This window comes from Lycorma delicatula, chromosome 2, assembly GCF_047948215.1.
Source record: "Lycorma delicatula isolate Av1 chromosome 2, ASM4794821v1, whole genome shotgun sequence".
Taxonomy (NCBI): Eukaryota; Metazoa; Arthropoda; class Insecta; order Hemiptera; family Fulgoridae; genus Lycorma; species Lycorma delicatula.
In genome coordinates, this window is record NC_134456.1 from 171,169,902 (window position 1) to 171,191,347 (window position 21,446).

Consider the following 21,446-nt stretch of genomic DNA (forward strand, 5'->3'; position numbering starts at 1 on the left):
AGGAATGGTCAAACTGAGAATGTACAAGACTACATTTCATTTACACTCATACATATCATCCTCATTCATCCTCTGAAGTATTATCTAAACGGTAGTAGTTACCGGAGACTAAACAGGAAAAAGAAAAAAAAGATATTAAAAATCCGAGAAAATTTAATTAAATCATGAAACTGGAAAAAAATTAAAAAAAAACAACTAAGTTAGTACTGGTTATTATATATATTTTTTTTTTACCTACATTTTTATTTTGTTCATTCTTTGTATACACATTCTGTCTGTACAGATTTTCAGGCAATTATTATTTGAACGAATTTATAAAAATGTATTTTACGTACTTGTACAAAAGGATGATGAATGTTTGAATCCAGCTAAAGTTTAAAATTTTGTTACACTAACCCTGGCTAAGTTATGTTCTACTATTACATAGTCTTATTTGATTTTTTATTCTTTTAAAATATCTCGAGAAGTAAATGATGATATGTTACAATTTTTTTTTAGAAAGGAATTAGAAGATTGAGCTATATACGTTAGCATTTTAGTCATTACTAGCCTTACTTTGCAGATACCAAGCAAAAAGTGTAATCACCCAGTTCTTCCTACTAGATAACACTAAGTTACTCTAGCTCTACTGGTTTTATCATTCTAAGCATACAGATACTAGAATGATTGGTTATATATAATCAGAACCAATGACGGGTGTTGAAGGATAACGAATAAAGAAATGGATTAGCTGATGAGGAAGGTACTTATAGGAAGTATATAGGAAGTATATGAGAAGGTACTACTATAGTAGTAGAAATTTAATTTGTAGTAGTGGAACCGAAGAATGAGACTAACCATCCTCAATAAAGTAAAACTTAGGCACCTCGAGATCGTTTCATTTTTATCCTGTAGGAATAGCATACTACAATTCCATCGATTTGGCGTTAAACAGCTATTTATTATCGAAAAATTTATATTACGAATTAAACAGGTTTACTTATTGAGTACCTAAAGAAACTCCAAGAAAGTGTAGGGCATTAGGACTTATCCAGCTCTATACTCTTCGAAAGAACTATCCCTAATAGTGTGCATTTAGATATAATATCTCGTAAATCAGGAAGTGGAAATACTATAAGGAGATGTAATATTTAATCGTGATTCAAACCAATTATCAAAAATGTTTAAAATTTTTGTCCGTTCCGTTATCTTGAAAGTAAGTTAAATTTGTTTAGTGGCAAGGGTTTTATGTAGTATTAATTTTTTTAAGATAAAATTTAGCAAGAAATTCATTCATAAAACCATTGTAAATATCTCCATTCTTTCGATAAAGGAGATATAAATCAATATGAATTGATTTTAGCGTGATTTACTGATCGACTTCGATATATTTCTAGTGGTTGACTTTAGTATTGTATTACATTCAGAAATCTTTCAACTATGATTTACTTAATAATTAATAATTTACTATACAATAATTAATTTATTCAAATACAGAAAAAATTGTTTAATGTTGAGGGATCGAGGAAAGTATTGCTTTTAAACAGGTGTATACCGATATATACAAACTACTAAAAATAAATTAATTTTCTTAACAAATACTTGCACTGTTCTCAAGCTTTCATCATCCATTCTTCAATCTACGTTTCATTAAACTTCCCCGTTAATAATATTATATACAATAGGGAGGGCAAGTCTGTTAAAAATAAAAATCATGAAAATACGTACAAAATTTCTGTTCATACAAGTGTTATATTAGCAGATACCACTTACACATTTTGTAACTATTGTTTTTCGTCTATTCTTCTATATGAATCCCTTGTAATTTTTGACCAAAATAAGATAATTGCAATTTGTTGTATAAAATTTCAATATATATATTACATAGTGAGAGGTATACCTAAATTTCCTCAGTACGACTTTGATATTTAATTACCAAAAGATGAAAATTAACATTTTTCTTCTATATCATAAAAAAATGATGATGTAGACACCACATGATTCCTTGTACGCCTATTAAATTACAAGTACACATTTTTTGCTACACTTCATTTAAACTTATTTCATTGGAAAGTGAGATACGATCCTCCAGTTCTTTAATAAACTGGACAGTTACATAACTGCATTGTGGTGGACACCACATTTTTTATGGTGTCCGCATCAGCATTTTAAAATAGTTTATATATTAATTTTGACTCACGTCGCTCAAGAAGTTATGTGGTGTAAGTGAGAACGTGTCGTTCTGAATGTGTCGTGGTGATATGAACTATGCACACATCGGTTTGAATTCGATTTCATATACACATACTTTTTTAATATTTTTTTTTTTGTTTTTAATTTATATATATTGATTTATTAATATTTATTTGATCTGTGTAAATATTTTTTAATTAAAATGAAAAGTACATAAAATGTTATTTCACTAATAATTTCTGATTTTTTTTTATTGATAATATTGAATTATTATTTATTGTAGAAAAAGTTTGTTACAATCGGAGATTAATAATTATTAATAAATCAATATATTTTAATTTTAAAAAAAGAAATAGGTAAAAAAGAAAAAAATGTATATGAAGTCGGATTCCAACCAATGTGCCTTCCCCTGGAAGATCCAAATATTTCATTAATTTAAATTTTATTTGGCTATAACTCTGGAACCAATGAAAATAAATACCCCTTATGATACATTGTTGAAAACCTCTCAATGAGGGCTTATAACTGCAGTTAAGAAAAAGTCCAAAAACCAATTTCTTTTTGATGTTGGGTTTCTTTTAGACACTTTTGATTCAGTCGATTGCAATTAGAAGTGAAGGTGCACAACTAGATGTTAAAACAATCCTAAATCCAAAATTTAAACATCTTACGGCTAATATTTTTTGATTTATACGAGATCCATACGTACAGACGTCCCGCCGAAACTAGTAATTCAGAATCAGGGATGGTCAAAATAGATATTTCCGTTGAAATTTGAAAATCAAAATTTTTTGCGATCACAATACTTTCTTTACTTCGTACAAGGAACTAAAAACACCCGATGATTGAATCCCAGTAAATGTAATAAAATTCTGATTTAGTATAACAAATTAAGAAGTAAGAGCTGTTTCATCGTATAATATCCATCGTTATAATTAAATTTTAATTAAAAATGAGAAATACAAGAATCATTAACCAGTTTAAAGATTTACTAACATTCAAGTTAACAGAATAAAATTTCGAACATATTTTTATTATAAGTACTTTTGGAGAATAAAATACTTTTCAAATATTTGAGTTTTTATTTATTTTTTTTTTCTTTTTAAAGCATTATAGAGAAAATCTAATTTAAATATCAGGATAGGACCGAAATTTTTATCAAACTTTTGAAATTTTAAATTTTCATTCAACATTTATACTTCTTAAATTTTAATTAGTATATTTATATAAAGTTGAAAATTCTTGTCATTTATCTCCTTTGAGATAAACATTGTTTTATTCTACCATATATGAAGTTCAAAAGTTTACAGGGAAGTAGAACAGGGCGTGGCTGGCGTACAGAGTAGAATTATATTTGGCTTAGATTATGGTGTATAATGTGATAAAGTGTTTTATATTTATAATGATGCAGACTACATTGTTTGTTTATAGTACTTTTGCTTGGACTGTTTTCGGCGAAATTGTATTAATATTAATTTTTTTTAATAAATTGAATATATTTTACTTTAATAAGATTGGCACTTTGCCTCAAAATTTTTGTTCGTTTTGTTTGCTGCTTCTTTTATATAATTTATTATTATTTTAATATTTTCTTTAGAACAATTGATGATAAGTGTTTAACAATCGAAATGCAGATCTAAATTTTTTTTGAAAGTGATGTTTATTAAGTTTTTAATTCTGATTACTTAAAAAAAGAATAGCAGGTTGGTTAATTGTTTAATGTGTTAGTGGCTAAATGAATGTGTTAGTGGATTTATCATACAAAGATACCGAAAAGGAATTTCTCAAAAAAATTATCTATTATTAACAGCAGATCAAACATTTCAAATAAATAGAAAAGATAATTTTTTTTCATCATTGAACACAAATTACGCTATAAAAGTTGATTCACTTGAATGGCCATATACCGGAACCAGATAGAGTTTCACAACCGCCCACTGCAATTAATTAACTGGATTATGTTGAGCCATTAATCATTGTACCAACGCATATCGATTCTTCTAGAATTCAATTTGCTATACCGTTACAGCTGGCTCTTGCCTTGCCGTCAACAACGATGTGGTTTACATGGATTTTACCTCTACGAATTTTATAACAAATTAATGAATAATGTAGGACCTTTAAAAAACTTTATTTCTGAAATCAATTATTATTTGTAAATTATTTAACTGGGGAATTTCAGTGATTAACAACCTGTATATATTCATTTGAGAAATTATTAAATTTAAAAGTTTGTAAATTGTGCGGAAATTACCTTATTGAAATTATAAAAAATTGTTTAATTTTTTAAAAACTACTGACTGCATTTATCAAATATTTTGGAGAGAACTTTTTATGTAATTTTTGTTGGAATTAAGATAATCTACAATCAGTTTGTTTTGAGAACAATATGTTTAGTGTTCATCAATTTTTTTCCTTTTAGTTTTAATCTTTCAGTATATTATTCCTTACATTCTTTAGCATTTCTCTTATGTTCTCTCTAATTAATTTAATCCATCATATTCAATTAATTATTGTTAAGCGTTTAAAATACACTAATTCTTTAAGACAGTTTAATATTTTTAAAAATCAACGTCTAACAAATCAGAGCATTTTTAGGCCGATACAAATCCCTAAGGATTATATAATTAATTTAAATATTGCGAAGAAATTTCTCATCGGTGTCAAACTTTTTATCGAAATTTTCCGACAGTTATAAAGAATTGATAATGTAAAGTATTTTCTGAATATACTGATATAAGAAATTGATAAATTTAAAAGTTATTTTTGTTCTTACAAATAATTCATGGAGTGTTAGCTCCAGTATTAAATTAATTACCGTTTATGGAAGTGTTAAAAATTTTAAAATCCAGCCGTTTACCCAATGAACATCTAATATTTATTAAATATATTTATTCTATATAGGATCATTTGATTGTTATCTTAATTAGGATCGAATATATCATGAATCTATCCAGAATTTTCTTAACTTCTTAATTGTGCTTACCGTAACTATTGACTTCATAATGAACATCCTTACTTTCAGGCAAAGCAAATGAAAATAGTAGTACTTTTATCTCTGATGCGTTACGTTCGTCTCAGGCATAAGAAATATCATTACAGATATTTTAAAGCCCCCTCTTGAGATACAGTTTATGTTATTATACTTAACATAGATTGATCAACTTTTAATATATTATGTAAAAGAATTCGGTTTGCAAGGCTTTGAAAAAATTTAATTCGGTAATAAATTCAGGATTTATTTATACGACTACACATATAAAATTACATGTTAATTAATGAAAAATAAATAATTCTATAACTATAAAAGTTTGTGAAATGGAAAATTCATCACTATTAAGACATGTAAAATTAGAAGGTAAAGGTACTTCACACGTTCAACACGAACGCATAGATGGTAGTTGATAGCTACAAGGAAAGAAGATTCTCCAGGGAAGAATCGAACTGAAATAGCCGCTTAGAGCCCCTCTTTCCTACAAGTTGTGAGTAAGACTCTTATATGTATACCCATCCTAACGATTCACTCATGAACTTTACGGTGGAAATAACCTAGAATCTCAAGAATAAATGGATCTAACTAAGATGTAAAAATAAAATAAGTGTCGACTTATAAAAATGTATGAATTTTCTAAATTTCAATGAAAGGTTATGCGTAAGGTTAAGTATGTTTTTAATTATTCCTTCTCTTAACGTTAGTAAAAAAAATTATTTATGTTTCGCTGCACCTACAGACTGCTGCTATTAATGCGTAGTTTAACCTAATAACATACCAACGCACAAGCATCGACATAAAATTACTTCTGTTAACCAACCAAAATTACATTTAGTGGTGTTTACAAATCACTCTCAAGGGTAAGAAACCTTTTTTTTCATATAAGAAATTAAACTCGTAAAATTAAATATAACATCTACTAAAAGATTTTTATTTTACATTTATTAAGGTTTTATGTAGATTTAAAACACTTCAACATCTTATTTATCTAAAAAAATAATTTAAATTTTTCATAAATTTGTTATATATTATGCAAAATGCAAAAGAAGGTAATTACTTTTTGCATGCAAACTGTGAAAATAGGTAGTTTTTACGACGGTTTACTTTAGTGAAAACGCAATAAAGAAGTTACTATTTACATTTTCATCTAGTCTTAAGCCTTATTTTTTCTGGGACTATTTACTACTACCGTAGAAAATCATCCCTTTCTCAGTAGATAATTAAATCTTACTTTTGTCATCTATAATATTATTACCCATCACTTTAAGCTCATACATAATAAAATATATATATATATATATATAAAATACAAAGAATAAAAATAACTGTACAAAATAACCACTCAAATATAATGGGGACGTAGTGGAAATATCTGCTCGATAATCCACCCCTACGGATGTCTACTGTTACAATACATATTACTTCAAATATTCTTATGGTATTTCTAATGTAATAAAATTATCTCTGATACTTGGTAAACCTCCCATAATCAATTATTACTATAGACAGTTTCGTTTTTACTTTATTTTTATTTTACTCTATTGATTCATTTTTGTTTGTAGGACTCAATTTTTAGAAATTATTAATTTATATAATTTTTTTTTCATGTTTCACCAGTATAACATTTATAGTACAATTTATATAATAAATTCTCTTACTTTATTTAGTTCTTAGATTATCACCTTTTGCGGCCGTATATTATTTACTGAACAGGTATTAATTAGCATTTACGGTTGTCTTAAAGAGGTTATTAAAGGTGACACGATAGAACTAACTTATTTTATAGCCACTAGTAGTTCATCAAAGAGGTGTAATTTGTAACATCACGCTAGACTGCTTTTAACCGCTTTATTAATGTAGATGTGTATCCCTTATAGTTTGGTGAATAGAAGTAGAAATCGTTAAATTTAGGATGGTGCTTGAGTGTGAGAGGTTAGACTATTCATCTATCTGAGAAACCAGACTGAGAAGGGAATGATTACTTTGTGCAGACATGTTAATTGACGCGAGCTGGCTTAGACCCTCTGCACAGAAAGCATCAGAGATTCACATTAGACACATCTGAGGCGTTATAATTCACCTACTGCACCCAACTTTTATTTTATCTACATAGCATACATCAGGCTCTAGCATTAAATTTTCTTCATTATTAAAGTTTATGACTAAGGACATATCATCTTGTTTTATGTTTATTCAGGTATTACTTATTTTTACAGTTACTATGATTTTTTCCATTCGTTTGCGGGGTGTCTATTCTTTCAATTTAAGTGGGAAATTAACAGAATTTTTCCTTAAAAAAGAAAATGAATAGCTGAGGAAAAAATTGCCAAATTAATCCAAATATGGTTCTTTATAAAATAAATGAATAAAAGTATTTATTAAAATACTGCTTTTGTTATTAATATCTGTTTCTTTTATGTCGTAAACAATATCTAAGACTGTCTTTTTTCCATATCAAAATACTATAACAACAGCGTTTTGCTGTAAAACACGAACCAAATACGGTGAATCCAAGCAGCGTATACGTACATTTAATAAATGATTACCCATTATTAGAAAATAAGAATTATCATAATGTATTCTTATTTGTTGAAGGTTTTTAACCGGAAAAGAATATATCCCCCATAACCAGTAATTTCGAAAATAAACACTGACTCTCACCTTATCATGCTGTTTAGTTACCCAAAATTTATTAAATATGCAATTGGTTAAAAATGTATTAATACTGTTCGATTTATACATAAAACGATTTAGAAATATTTATGGGCTTCTTTAATTATCGACAACAAGCTGATTGATGGTTCTCTTGATACCTGCCAGGAATTATGCAAGCCACTAGCAAGTGCTACTAGTCCGCGTACTCAAACTTAATAGCAGATTAAATTTAGAGAAGTTAATTTCAAACTACTAATTAACAAATTTCTATATCTTCATAATAATAATAACTGCCATTCAATTATTTGTCAGAGAGAATTTAAAAATATATACATGGTTGTAACTTTACCAACAGTTTATACGTGAAATTTATTTAGTTTATTTTTTATTCTTCAATGAATATTTAGAAACAATAGATGTAATTTAAAATGAATGTTGTTCGAGATGTTTGTAAGCTGTTGTTTGTATAAAATATACTTTCAATTTAAAATAGCCTAAGGGGAAATAAAAAGTAAATGCGATGTGAGAATATCTTCCATTTCAGCAATTCTTTCTTTGGACAATCAGTTGTTTTAAATATATTTTTCAATAAATGAGAAATGTAATGTAGAGTTAATTTTGACTGCATTTAACATAATTTGATATACTTTTTTTTATTAAATAAACATTTTTAATTAAATTTTCAAAATTTTATTTGCCAACTAGCGATAAATTTTGAATTTTAAAATAATTAAAATTATTTCTACTCATTTTATTTTATGAAGTATATATTTTAAGTAAGAAGCATATATTTATGATATTGGTATGTTTTCTCGATTATTTTACGTTATTATAAGGATCATATTCTATTGACAGGTGCAATGTATAAAAAACGTTATTTCATGTATAAAGTTCTTTAAAAGTAAAGAATTTTTAATCTATTAATTGATGATTAAAACAGTATCACTAATTTATAATAATCTCCTAAGAAATCAAATTGGTAAAAACATCTGTAACTTCAAAGGAAAAGAAAGATAGGCATCGAAATATGTGTCAAAGAAATTCTTGGAAGTATATTTGTTTAATATGGAGAAGGAAATTAATTTTAATCAAAATCACTTGAATAACACTCCTAAGAAGGTTAACTACCAACGGCGATAGCGCTGAAGAATGAAAAATTATAAAAATTAATGATGATGAAGATATGACAAATGAAGCAATAAAAAACTAAATAAAGTAAAATTATTGACTGATGAAATTAAAGAATCCAAGGAAAAGTAAAAAAGCGGCATATCTACAATAAATGCAAAGCCTATCTTAGAAAAGAATGAATGAGAGTATTACCATAAACAAAAACAAAATCTCTGTAGCGAAGTTGCAGCATCTGCGCTTTTCATCAGGAGGTCGCGTTTTCGAATTCCGGCCAGGCATCACATTTTTCATACGCTACAAAATTCCATTTTTATATTTTCCCACGCAGAATCTTCAAGCTTATATGGAGATAAGAACCATCATTGAAAGTTTTAAAAAAGGTTTTTGTTGTTTTTGTTTTGATTCATAATTAAATAATTATACCAACAATATAAGAAAAATATACGATTTGATGTAATTAAGATTAAAAAGTTGGCTTTTGAAATGGACTTACCAAAGAATCAGTGGCGGTTTGTAGCTAAATTTAATGGGGGTGCTTCTCCAGAAAATTTTTTTCTAGGCATTTTCAAGGCATTGGTTAAAGTATTATATAAGATAAAAGATCCGAAAAAATGAATCAAATAGAATAGCTGGAAGCAGGAAAATAATACATATATATATAATGCCGAATAAATAATAAAATGTCAATACAGACAATAATTTTTAGATAATAACTTATGAGATAATAAGTTAATAAAATGTCCGATTTAAAACACTATAGTCTAATTATACTTAATTTAAGTTTCTACGCACACAGAAATAAATACATACTCAGTTCTTAGTAATTATGTATTTGTACCTACTCATTTGCCCTTCCATCGTGTTTTTGAGAAATTTGGCAATCAAAGAACCCTTGCTTTCTGCCCTTTTCTTATCATTACTGAAAAAACAACTAAACGACTTTCATATTCCTTCCACCGACTAAACTACTATAGAAAAGGGAATGAACAAGGAACGTTCCATACACCAGCAGAGTAAAAAAAAAGTCGGGACCACAGTGCTCTCTCTCGTTCATAGCCATGCGTGCAGCTTACTATGTGCGCATGCGTACAACAGCCAAACACCACATCGTTGGAACTGTGAAGCGCGCAGTCCCATACAAAGACTTTTTTATCTTTTTCATAAACTAGGGGATGGCTACTGACATTAAGCTTAAAAATTATATATTTTACAGTTATAAAGAAAGAATTAAAGAAAAAATGACTCATATTAAACGTCATCGATAATATTAAGTATGCGAGCCGCCACTGCAAAGAATGCTTAAAACAGCTTATACTGAACGAGTTTGTAATAAGGACGTTTTAGGTAGTTAAATAAGAATATACGCGTAAATACGGTAAACAAAATCTAGGAGTATTTATGACATATTTTAAAAGATAAAAAAACAAACTTTCTTAATATATTTCAGGGGAAGTTAAATAGTAAAAAAGATGCTAGCAGGAGAAGAAGTTATGGCTGGGGAATTTAAGAATATGATTCGTTTTTCAACTACAAATTTGTTTAGAACATTTGATAAATTTATAATTGCAAGATGGTAGCCAACGTTCAAAAGAAGATGGAACATGTTTAGAAAAAATGTAAGGAGAATTACAAAAGACTGTGGTGAGTACAGTTTTGGACACTGAGGTTTGTGTGCTTAGTGTTGATAAATACGGTATTAATATAGTACTAAAAGCTGGAAAAGCCCCTACAAGACTTATGAAATACAAGAAATCCTTTTAATGAAATAAATGAGATTAATCTGTGTGGCTTTAAATATGTTGGGATCCTTCGAATGTTATGGTAATCTCAACTTTCATCACGTATTAGTAGAGGTAGATAATCCTAAAAGGTTGATAATAACTGTACCAGAGCCAGAGGATGTATATATTTAAAGACGTGTATATTTAAAGACGTCTTTTAGTGAAACAGTGAAAAGTATAAAGGCATAAGCGTTTGAGTAGCGATTTCAAAATTTACAATCGATTGCTATAAATAATGGAAGGTTACAATTATTCTGCAGAGCTTTAAATCAAATATTAATTTTCTTTAAATATCATGTAGATAATATTTTCGAAATTCAATTTGTAATATATAAAAGAAAAAAATATTATTTACCGACCCGTTTAACCTTTGAAGATTAAAGTCTTAAATTTCATAAATAATAATTGTATGCTGTAGCAAGTATTAAAGAAGACTGGTGTTTCATGAAATGCTGTTTAAAAAAGAATTTATATTATGAAATAAGAATTTTAATTAAAATTCCAATTGGTGTTTTAGAGGAAGTCAAATAAATAAATGATGGCCGGCCGCCATAGTGTGAGAGTGGTACTCTCTCGGCCTTTCATTCGGAAATCCCGGGTTCGAATTCCGGTCAGACATGGCATTATCACAAGCTATAATATTGATTTTATCTCATCCTCTGAAGTAATATCTAACTTTGGTCCTGGAAGCTAAAAAAAAATTGAGTTAAGAATGTGGCCTCTCTCCTAATCTATTTTATAATAGAAGTTATAAATCGCTATATGCGGTTAAATGGAATCGGTATAACGTTAAAAACGAGGTTAAAATTAATAGTTTCTGTTCTGTAACAATCAGTCGGAGATGTTTATGTCAGAGGACGACCTGCACTTTATAATCTTTACGCTAAAAAAATTTACACTGATTATATCTATTTTAATACTGTATGTTGGTACACACACAAACACACACACACACTACAACAGATTTAACCAATCGATCAAAAGTAAAATCTCAAGGATAATCATACAGTGTAATCGAAAATACATCATTGTTAGACACAGCATTGTTAAGTTTCTCTCTATACGTCTCGTTTTTCGTGTTAACGTAATAGTTTCTGGAGCGGCATACTGATAAAGGCATTCTATTGAGTACATGGGAATAGATACAAAGACAAGTACTTCGTTAGTCCGGCTCACCACGCGCGAAGTGAAATATCCTACCGTTACGTTGACAAAGCCAATGTTTACCGATTTACAGATGATTATTGGTTTCAAGCTACACGTTGTTGTCATACTATTAGTTAGCGTCTAGTAGTCAACACCATCCCCATGGTAGTATTTTATTCCTACATCTTTTACTGCAATAAATAACCGACTGACTTCTACTATACAATAAAGTTGATGATAAATGATGTCAAGCTACAAAACCGATGCTGGGAGTCGAACTTAAGAACCGATGCTGGGAGTCGATGCTGTAAGGGTATAAATTTTATAAACTTTTTTATAAAATGAGATTAATTTTTAAAAGTCGATCATTCTTTCATTTTTTTTATTAATGCTTTAAGATACTGAGTGTATTTTTTATATTAATAAATTAGTAATAAATTACAGCGCGTTGGTACGTTTAATAAAGAAGGAAAGTTTATTAGATTTTAATAGGAACCCAGTTATGATGGAGTAGTGAGTTTGATTAGGGTTGTCACGTTGATTGATGGTTGTTGTAGATTATAGTACAGAGTGTGCAGGTGAGCTATATACCCCTCTTTTAGGTTATAAAGTTTACAGCCAACCTCACGTCCACTGAATAAAGTAATATTTATATCACCTTTATTTAACCTTTTTTTATTCTTTAATATTAAACCTTTATTAGGTTATATTATTGCTCCTTCACGATACCTATTTTCATATTATTTTTCGTTTCAATGATAAGTACTACATATTACTTTAAATTTAATAAATTATAAATTTATTTTCAAAATATCACTTTTTCAATTTGAGATATTTTTGTTTAGTTCTGACGTTAATAAAATACAGCTTTACTTTTATAAATAAATAAAAAATTATAGACGTTCCTGCAAAATTATACCCTTACTATATCAGTTCCCTTTTATTTTTATTTGTTTTATTTGAAATCACGGATGATTCATGGAACAGTAACAATAATTTTTTTTTTTTTTTTTTTTTTTTTTTTAACTGAATTTTTACGGGCATCGACTGCTAAGGTCATTAGCCCTCGTCACATTCTTTAAAAGAAATTATTATCTCCATCAGGATCGTCATATGTAAGGGTGTAAAGGGCCCTTACATTTTATTTAAAAACACAAACTTCACAATAAACATTAAAACATGAAAGACAAGGACAATCACAAACACTTACGGGGTGTAAAGGGCCCCAATATTAAAATTTGAGATAGGTTCTCAAAAAACCATGAAATTAAAATTAAAATTAATCTTATCGATACCATATCTTTCTTTCTTTCTTTCTTCTACGTAGTCTTCATTTATAGTTTGTTTAAGCACCCTCGGGGCGACCAGAACCGCCGTTGAGCAGTATATCAGTCGTGCCAGGGTGCCGTGGCAGTTGAATCCTTCTTATATCAGGCCATAGGCATGCACGGCGTACACCCATAGCCTCGCGCCTTCAATCCACCCTTGAGGGTCCCCCATGCCATCATCGGACACACCCCGACTCACTGTTCTTGAATGCAGGTGAGCCAAAATGGCCTAGGCAAGAGGGCTACCTCCCGTCACTATAAGTGCACGCTTCGAGACTCCCTTATATGTATTTATAAAACTACCGCTTAGAGTATCTTTTACCACAGCTTTAAACTTCCATTTTATAGACTTTTAAGAAGTCCACTGGCGTGTAAAAATGCAAATATATTTTCTTCATTTCCATTATCCAGATCAGCACTAATATTATTTGTAAGACGGAACCTCTTTCTGAGGTCCTCATATATGGTACACTTTTCTATTAGATGCTTGATTGTCAGTGTTTTATTACAAACACCGCACATTGGTCTCTCTTCGCCGGTTAACAAATATAAATTTGTTAATCACGTGTGACCGATTCTAAGTCTGGTCACCGCTACTTGTTCACGGCGAGTCAACTTAAAGTCGCTTTTCCATTTATAAGGAGAAGTTTTAACTGAGTTTAATTTTGTATTTAAACTCTTCCATTCAGCGATCCACTTGTTTCTTACTATGTTTGTTAGACGGTTTTTAACATCTGGCACTCTTACAGGAAATGCATCCAAATCATTGCAGACTGTTGCCTTTCTGGCAGCTTCGTCTGCGATTTCATTACCTGTAATACCAGCATGCCCCGGACTCCATACAAATACGCATCGCTGTCCTCGTTGTTTTAGTACGTATAAAATGGACAGGATGTTTGCAATTAGGACATCCTTAATGTTCTTGTTCCGAATTGCAACGAGTGCACTTAATGAATCGGAACATATTAGCACTCTCTCTTCGCAATAGTGTTCAGTGTAGCGAAGAGCTTGCTGAATTGCAGTGAGTTCTGCCGTGTAGACACTGGCCACATCTGGCAGTCTCCAAAGGTGGGCTTCTTCATTTACATATATCGAGCATCCAACACCATGTTCAGTTTTAGAACCGTCAGTATAAATTCTAATATGTTCTTCGTAATTACTGACGGTTGCCAAAAATTCCTGCTGGATGATCACTGCTGGTTTCTTTTTTATTTCTCCTTGAGAGAGATCCAAACTTGTGTTTACCGCTGGCAAGACCCATGGCGGTATTTCTCTAGTAGAAATTGCTAGAGTCTCTGGTATAGCAATTTCATATTTTCTTCTTAATTCGTGGTACATAATTCCGGCTGGTCTGGAATAGGTAGCACGACGTTCGTATAATGCAGCCATGGGATGAATCGTAAACAATTTATTATTTATATGAGCAGGAAAAGCCCATATATTTGCTGCATATCTTAACAAGAGGATCTCTCTTCTATAATGTAGTGGCATTATTCCGGCTTCAGACATCAGACTAGCCGCCGGACTTGTGCGGAAAGCACCTGTTGCATATCTTATTCCGCTATTATAAACTACGTCTAACTTTCTTAAGTGCGACTTTCTAGCGGATGAATATTCGATACATCCGTAGTCTAGTTTAGATTGAACCAATGCTTTATACAATCTCAATAATGTCTCTTTTTCTGAGCCCCAATTTAAGTTCGATAAACATTTTATAATGTTTAGAGCTCTTTAGCATCTATCACTCGTCCTGTATATGTAATCCCCATGTAAGGGATTTATCCAATACTAGTCCTAAATACCTTACGCTGTCTTTATATTGTATTGGATTATCATCAATTGTCAACGGCGGGCTTTGATGAGGAATTCTCTTCCTACAAAAGTGTACACAGCACGTTTTTTCTGGTGAGAATTGGAATCCGTTATTCCTTGCAACTTCATTTGGAGCATTGATCGCTCGTTGCAATTTGTACCTCACCATAGCAGTCTTGTTGCTGGCATATACGATTGCCAGATCATCAACATAGACGCTTTTGCTGATTTCTACTGGAATGGTTAATATCAATTTATTAATGGCAATGATAAACAAGGTACCGCTCAACGGCGAACCTTGCGGTATGCCATTTTCCAATATTCTTTCACATGAATATTCATTTTTGACGCGCACGTGGAAGGTACGGTCATTCATATAGTTGCTGAGCAGTATAGGCAGATTGCCACGAATGCCCCATTCATGTATCTGGAGCATTATAGCATGACTCCAGGTCATATCGAAAGCCTTCTGAAGATCAAAGAAGACTCCGACACAATGTTTCCTTGTAATAAAGCTGTTATATATAATGTCCTCTAAGCTGATCATTTGATCAGTGGTAGAATGGTATTGTCGAAAACCTGCTTGATACGGTGATATCAGGTTTTCTTTTTCAAAACCCAGACGAGTCGATTATTAATCATTTTTTCCAATATTTTCCCCATAGCACACGTCAAAGAAATAGGACGGTAGCTATTGGGGTCTGTTAAATTTTTATTTTTCTTTGGTACTGGAACAACATGAGCTTTTTTCCACTGCTGCGGGTACATTCCATCCCGCCATATTTTATTATAAAGTTCTAATAATCTACACTTTGCAGTGGTATTCAGCTGCCTGATCATATTATAGTGGATTTTATCCGGACCAGCAGCTGTGTTACCTGCTTTTTCCAACGCTTTCGCGAATTCTTCCATTTTAAATGGTACATTATATGAGTAATTATACTCAGTTCTAAAATTTAGTAGACCTTCGAGTTCTTCTTTTTTGGTTCGAAAACCTTCCTCGTAGTTGGCCGTTTTGCTGACCTTTTCGAAGTGATTGGATAACAGCTCTGCAATTTCGTATGGAGTATCTTTGATTTCATCTTCATCTTGAAGGCTAGTTATGGGAGCAAAATCATTACGCCCACAAATCGCCTTCACTTTCCTCCAAACATCTGATGCAGTAGTAGTTTTGTCGATGGATAACACGCATTGCTGCCAGGATCGTTTTTTCGAATCTATCATAAGACGTTTTGCATACGCCCTGTATTTCTTAAAGGCAACAAGATTTTCTATACTAGGACGCTTCTTAAAGGCGTTATACGCCCTTTTCTTTCTTTTTATAGCTTCATTTATTTCATCGTTCCACCATGGAACGGGTTTCTTTGTAAGTTTCCCAGATGTTTTGGGAATATATCTCGATGCCGACTCAATTATTGCATTTGTTATGGCGTCGACATCGTCTCCGATAACTCCAGTTGTTTCCGGGAGTATCGTTCTAGCTGTGAAACTCGTCCAGTCTGCCTTTTCAAATAACCATCTTTTAGGGATGGGATATATTGCTCTTGTAACATCAGTTACAATTTGCCCCGGGAAATGATCGCTTCCATGCAGATCGTCTATAACATGGAAGCTGTACCTCGGTGCTATCGATCCGCTTATAAGTGCAAGATCTATACAGGACGTCGATCCATCTCTGGCATTGAAAAAGGTTCCTGATCCGTTGTTTAAAATAATAAGTTCTGAATTCATCAGGAACCCTTCCAGTTCTCTTCCACGGGGATCTACTCGATCTGATCCCCAAAGAGAATTATGAGCATTAAAGTCACTCACCAGTAAAACAGGTGGGGGAAGCTCGGAAATTAGTCTTGCTATGTCATCCTTATTCCAATCAAAATACGGCAAGTATATGCTGCAGACAGTGACCTGGAGCGGACGCTTCATTCTAACGGCGACCGCTTGTAGGTTTGTGTTTAGAACAACCGCTTCGGTGGTAGCTCTAGTCGATGTTAATATAGCTACTCCACCTCTAACTCTTATATTTGGCGGTTGATCTCGCCGAAATATATTGAATCCTTTTAATTTAAAATTTTCATTTCGGCGGAAATGTGTTTCTTGCAGACATATACAGATCGGGTCTACATCATGTACCAAGCGTTGGAGCTCATGGATGTTTGAAAAACATCCATTGATGTTCCACTGTACTATCGACTCACTAATTTTTAATTAAATTATTGTCTGGGTTTTCCTTTCGGCCATCCTTTTTTTCGCTTCTTCTCCATGTTGCGAACAGCAGCATGTTCGCGGAGAAGGTCGTCGCCTGTAAGGCTTCCGGTCTCCGTGTCGGAGACCACCGAAGCCGCCGACGACGACGGACATGGATTGGCGCCGGTTTCAGGCGCCGATTGAGAGGCGGCAACCTGGCCACTCCCCGACACGGGGATAGCACCGGCAACCGCCTGTGGGAGGGGGGACACTCGCCCCCGCTGTGTGATTTTTTGTGGCCTCTGGGGTTTCGAGGCCAACTCAGTTGCTGGAGGCTTTGGAGCCTCCATAACAGTCTCTGTAGGTATTATCGTTTTCTTGTCATCAAGAATCTCACTAAGACGGACTTGGCATTCTGCTTTGGCGTCCGTTTTCCTCAGAGCGAGAGCAGCTTTCGCTGTTTTATCTTCGGGAGGAGGCTGTACTAATATCTTTGGCTTTATTGGATCTTTTCATTTTATTGTCAATAATTCTTTCAATCATGTTAGCCAAGTTCGGAGCAAGTTTACAGATGAGCTGACTTTCATCTACAGCAATTGGAGCAGGAGCAGGAACAGTAGCCGCAGCTTGAGCATAAGATGTTGTTGGTCTGGGTTTGCGGGCGTTAACAATCTTTTTGGCTTCGATGTAGCTGACTTTCTGCAGAGTTTTAACTTCCTGCACAGCTACTTCTTCTTTGTAGACAGGACAATTCCTGGATCTACATGAATGCTGTCCCTTGCAATTGATGCATGTAGGGGGCTCTTTCCGCGGCTCTCCCTCATGCACCTCTTCGCCGCACACGCATATTTGCGTTCTCTCACATTTGATGGCGGTGTGGCCAAAACGTTGGCACTTGAAGCATCGCATTGGTTGCGGGATAAATGCCCGCACATCCAATCGATGTATCCCCGCTCTAATCTTCTCCGGCAAGGTAGGCCGGTTAAACGTGAGAACATGAGAGGCTGAAGGTAGGACCTCGCCATTCCTCCTCATGTTCAATCGGCGACACTCTATGACTCCCTGCGTTGACAACTCCTCAACAATTTCTTGTTCCGTACAATTTAGAAGGTCCCGACAGACGAGCACACCTCTTGAGGTGTTGAGCGTACCGTGGGGATCAACATGCACAGCCAGTTCTCCAATCTTTATAAGCCCTAAAATCTTTTGAGACTGGATATCATTTACAGTCTCAACATGAAGTCCCATGAAGGTCTTCCTTATTTCTTTTACAGGGCCACCAGCGCATTTGGTTATCTCCCGGGCGATGAGAAAAGGACTCACCTTCGAAAAATTTCCATCCTCCTTGGTAATAACCAAATATTTAGGTTTCGGTGTATTATTGCTCTTGAAAAAAGCTTTTTGTAAGCTTTTTCTAGCCTCAATCTCTATCCTTTTAGTTTCCGCACTTTTTCTCGGTTTGCCTCAGGTGAAACGGCTGGTTCTAAACGAGGGTGTTTACGTGCACCCTCTGCCACGTTGGTTTGTTCAGGAAAATTCATGAACATTGATCCCTTCTGTAGCAACGCTAGCCGCCGGGGTATACCCCCACTCCAGGGCTACTAACCTTGGAGGTCCAATCCGGTACTCCGGTGGAACCGGCATATGTCCTGGCAGAGAGCGGATGCGCAGTCTCTGCACTGACTCCAGGCTCCTACTCACCGAAGCTTTCAGAGCTCCCATGCACCGACATACATGGGCACCATTGCTACATGCTTGCCATCGCAGGGGGCATGTGGACAACGGAAGGGTCTCCGTTACACCTGCAATAACATTGACCCTGGCCGCCACATCGCCAGCTCTAAGAGTGGTATAAATCCATTTCCAAAATCGTTTGTTATTCCATTTCCTGCAGGTAGCCAAAAATCCAGTCCGTTTAGTGACCTGAAGTTGGAACCAGGTCAAACTTAGCAAAGCATAACCGAGGAATTTACTCGGAACCCCGTTAGCCAGCTATATGTGATGTACAAAGGTACAGCTGTTGCCGCCCTGGACGTGGAACATAGATGTTGTGTTCTGGACGTGGGGATTATCTACCTCAGGGCAGTAACAATAATTAAGTGAAATGTAGAAAATCTTAACATTTTCTCTATGAACTCACTTTATTTGCAATTATTTTAATGCCTTTTGCTTATGGACTTAAGGTGGTTATTAATATTACTCCATATTGTAACCTAATTGAAATAAAAAAAGTTTTTAATAATAAAGAAAATTTAAATCAACAAAAAAGGCCGATGGAAAAAGTTGAAGAAAAAATCTCTTGTACACAACAAATGTCTCAAGAAAACTTCACTTTTATTTCTTTTATCTTTTCATCATCACCCTCTGGCAAATAAAAATAATTATTTTCGTGTTAATTAAATGAAGACGTAAAACAGTTTGCTTTTACTACCTCCATTTTAAAGTTGTATGTTCGTAATTATTATTCTTTACTTCGACGCTCTCTAGTAGTGTATTAATGTACAAGAAATTTTTTTTTTTTTAATCTCTATAAATTGAAGTAAACGATTAACTGTTGTATTTTAAATAAAAACGTAGATGCTTCTGTTTCTTTTAAAACTTACTTTTTTTTATTATTATTAAATTCTGCTGTAATTATTCCATCTCATACGCATAACTTGCTAGTAAAACGATGCAACAACATTATTATTTTTTTTTTTAAAGAGCTCTATTGCTTGAAAGAAAGAGTAAAATAGCTAGATTAAAATCGAGTAATCGATTAAAGTCTTTTCCATTTATAACAGCAGAAATATCGCTTAGTATGCGAGTTTAACATCTAAATTTATTCCTTCGAAGGTAAATTTATAAATTATAAAATATATGAACTTGAAAGTTCTATAATTCGTACATTTATGTTGTTTTAATAATTTATCACAGGTAATTTTGTCCGTTTAGATCCAACATCTGCTTTTCTTCTATAATATCTTATGTAATCAAACTGATTCGTGATACAAAGATCGTAATTAGTAGTTTTTAGAGCATATAATGGAATGAAAAGCCGTTAAACATCTTAAACCGTGTTTCCATTTATAGAAACTGACATAACAGGGTTTTACTCATACAGTACATCATTTTCATTATAAGTGTTGATGCTTAGTAATTTCATTCAATTACTACCTGCAAAATATTAACAGTTTTTATAATATCTGGAGACAGATAACGATCTCCATCGGTGCTTACATATTTCAAACAATCTATGTTTTTCTATTTAATTTGAATCACGTGTTGATAAGAAACTTTGTAATGTTTCAAGGTAAAATCTTTATTTTGAAATTTGACCCGTATTTCAAGATTCTGCTGTATCGAAATTTAATATTCCGATTATAAGTAATAAAGAATTTCATTTCATCCACTACATAAAATTATACAATTTTATTTTATATATATATATTAAAGATGAAAAATATATATATATATTTTTTTTTCCTAATGTGTACTGTTGGAACTGTTAAACTAATGAACAATAAGCAACACCACCCCCCTTGTGTAATATGAGGATGATTTTTATCACATGTAAGTAAGGTGGAGTCTTGCACAGACTACAAAATAATTCTGTAGTGACCTCATTAAATATAAGTTAAATTTAATGTAATTTTATTTATTATGAAACCATACTAATACGGTTTCTTTTATGAACTACTACCACCATCAGTTGTAGTTTCATAGTGATATGATAACGCTAAGAAAAAAAGAGAACATTATTTTAAGTTTAAGGTATTTTTTTTTTTAATTCAAATTTTCATAATATTTAAAAAAATATTGTTCACATAATTAGTTTATTAATTTTATGGTATTACTTCATTTAAATTACATTTTTCATCACAACGGTGTACATCTGTTTTTTTCCTACACGAATAGTTTGTTTCTTTCCATTTTATAAAGTAGAATCTACAGTTATTAAACAAACAACCTTACTATGCCAGGGTACATTGGATTAAACCCGTGAGTGTTGACCGATCATATAATTACTAGATAGTGCTTCCAAAAGACAGGTATTAATAATGATTTAAGACTTGATTATTGCGTAATTTTTAGAAATATGTGCTCATTGTTAAAACAATCATGTTATGTTACATTTATTCAAAAACTTCAAATAAAGATATTTATTCATTCTCTTGTATAATATTATCCGGTAAAGTTTTATAAAATAATTATATGGTAAGTAAATTTTTTAGCATGTGCTAAGTACTTCTAGATTTATTCTAA

General features: G+C 32.3%; 1 protein-coding gene across 1 annotated transcript in view; it reads left to right on the top strand.

Moving 5' to 3' along the window:
* The window catches only part of LOC142320319 (limbic system-associated membrane protein-like), a 341,433-nt gene that overhangs the window by 3,260 nt on the left and 316,727 nt on the right, over nucleotides 1-21,446 (top strand). The gene's annotated exons all lie outside the window — the stretch shown is intronic.